The sequence below is a fragment of the Marmota flaviventris genome, chromosome 6 (genome assembly GCF_047511675.1).
Source record: "Marmota flaviventris isolate mMarFla1 chromosome 6, mMarFla1.hap1, whole genome shotgun sequence".
Classification (NCBI taxonomy): domain Eukaryota; kingdom Metazoa; phylum Chordata; class Mammalia; order Rodentia; family Sciuridae; genus Marmota; species Marmota flaviventris.
This window is the reverse complement of record NC_092503.1, coordinates 101052170-101054929: the sequence shown is the minus strand read 5'-3', so window position 1 is coordinate 101054929 and position 2760 is coordinate 101052170. Positions and strand designations below refer to the sequence as shown.

General features: G+C 46.8%; 1 pseudogene; it reads right to left on the bottom strand.

The window, feature by feature from the left end:
- Positions 1 to 812: 812 nt before the first annotated feature.
- Positions 813 to 1472, bottom strand: LOC114095054 (regulator of chromosome condensation-like; annotated as a pseudogene).
- Positions 1473 to 2760: the final 1288 nt, after the last annotated feature.

Sequence of the window (2760 nt, the reverse complement as noted above, 5' to 3'; positions counted from 1 at the left end):
AAGAAGAAAAAATTTTGATCTGCTGACAGGGAAAAGGCTGGAGATGACAGAGAGCTTGGAGCTGGTGGAAGGCTTGCTGGAACCTTATTTATTTATTTGGTACTGGGGTTTGAACTCAGGGGCACTCTACCACTGAGCCTCATCTCTAACATCCCAGCCCTATTTTGTATTTTATTTAGAGACAGGGTCTCATTGAGTTGCTTAGCACCTTGCCATTGCTGAAGCTGGCTTTGAACTCATGATCCTCCTGTCTCAGCCTCCTGAGACGCTGGGATTACAGGCATGTGCCACCGAGCCCAGCCCTGCTTCCCTGTTTTTTGAAGGGGGTGTTGGGGCAAGGAATGAGGCCCTCAGAAGCTTCATCAGCTTTGTTTCTTGTCCTCGACTAATAGGGCTGTGTGCTGGCCCATACTGGACTCAGATGAGACCATGCTTTCCTCTAGCTGTCTACCTGTCATCTCCATGAAGCTCCTGATTTTCCTTCCAAACCCATGCAGACCATAGGATGCTGGCCAACAGAGAAGTCCACCCAGGTCTTGGTGGAGTTCTTGAAGGATATCAGGTTCTGGGGTATGAAGCATGATTCTGTGCCTGGAGTTCCAAACTGATGGCAATTGGAGAGGCCCTTGCAGGAGATGGCAAAAAAGGAAGCAGCACCACTCTGGAATCTCACATGACCCTGTTTCCCCTGGATTTCAGCATCACTTGCTGGAGGACCACAAGCTATTCAAGGCCTGTGGCATACTACAGTTGGCAAATAATTCAAGCACATGGCTCAACTGGGCCTGCTTCCCACACGGTGGTGGTCAACATCACCCATGGTTGTTTCCTGAGGCCACTAACCATGGACATGTTCAGCTATATTTGCATGAGCATCATGCTCTTCTTAATGTGCTCCAATAGCCAAATCACAATCTTCTTGTACTTGAAGAGTTCCAGAAGAAGACTTGGCTGTGTGATTGCTGACACCTGTATCACTTTCTATTGCAGTTCTGATTTCCTACTAACCATGTCCCAACCCTCCACTGATATAACCCTTCCCAGGGCACCGTCATTATTGCAGTGAAAGGACTAGACCTGGTCACTTTTGCACACATGGTGGTGTGATTGCCCAGCCTTGGACTTCACAGCCTCCTCCAGAGCAGGCACCAGGGCTGGCTTCTTCCTGTCCATCACATTCTCATTCAGTCCTAGTTGACCATGTCACATTGCCCTGGCTCAGTGTCAGCACCAAGCCTGATTCTGTGCTGTAGGACTGTGAAAGATTAGTTTGAAGAAGAAAGCCTGTGGGAGCATTTCTAGTTAGGAGGGCCTCTCAGTGGGAGAGGAGGCCCTGCAGGGGAGTGGGAGCCAGGAACATGGCAGGAGGCAGCAGCCTGTATTGCCTAATTACAAGAGCCCTTCATATTCTTGGTTTGGGGCATGGCATTTTCTTGGGGTGGCCATCTCTTAGCTATATTCTTTGGTGGCATCTCCCTGTCCTTGGTGCAGGTCAGCTATAAGAAATGCCGCACTCACCATGAGAAACTAATGTGACTCCATTTTTGAGAAATCAGCCTCTACCTCAGAGCAAAGCCTGTCCAAGGAAGGGGGCGTGACCCTTGTCCTTGGAAAAACCCACAGAGCTCTCCTAAGCACTACCCACCCTGCTGAGTTGTTTGTCTGTAAATAACAGGAGAGATCTGTGGCGCCAGGTGTCCCTGACTCAGTTAGGCTAGATGAGGACCCATAGCAACCCCCCTAGCAACCACCAATCAGCATGAGACAGGGAAAATACCTGGAATGCCAGGTGACCCCCCCCCCCACCAGTAATTTATGGTGGTTGATAACATGTTGAGAAACCATGTAGTTTAGCACGTACACCCTTCGTGGCCTAAACCAATCAGTTCAAAGGAATCCCCCTCTTGTACTAACCAATCACCCCTATCCAACTTGTTCCCGCCATTGAATGTGCTAATCAATGTTAAGAGTTATTGTTTGACTTTCCCACAATATGGAATGAATTGCTTCTCAGGGGGTTTTGAGTGCAGCCCAGATACCAGTGTGGAGAACTGTGTAGATCAGAGATTCTCCCTAGAGACAATCAACGCTGAAATGGAAGCCATTGTCTTCTGTATGTAGCACTATATTTACATTAAGTGTTCTCTAAAGTTTGTTTTATTATAGCAATGGGAATGGCCATCTCTACCCATCTCCTACATCCAATTAGAATTAGGGAAAAAAGACCCTGAAAAATTAAACACTGTATCAGACAAGGGAGATATATGCAAAGTCCTTACGTATTGCGAAGTGGCCTAATAGCATGAACAGGACTAAAAAAGAACATGTGAAACAGAAGGATGGTGACTGTGATCATCAATGACAAGGAGGGAAAGAAAAATGAAAGACAGGAGCAGTTGCTGTTCATTGGAAAGAAGGTGCTAGACACAGCTCCAACCCTCAGGGCAGGGTGTTGACCAGATGTCAGTCATTCTATGGATTGGCCTATGGTGTAGGAAAATATTTGCCTCTATTAAAAGATAAATTTAGGCATATTAAAATTTTAAAGAGCCAGGAGTGACAGCGTATACCTGTAATTCAGAAGCGGAAGCAGAGTCTTGTGAGTTCAAAGCAAGCCTCAGCAATTTAGTGAGGCCCTAAGCAACTTTGGGAGACCCTGTCTCTAATAAAAAAGGGCTGGGGATGTGGCTCAGTTTTCAAGCTCCCCTGGGTTCAATACCTGGTACAAAAAAAAAAAAAATAAGAGTTCATTTGAGCAGA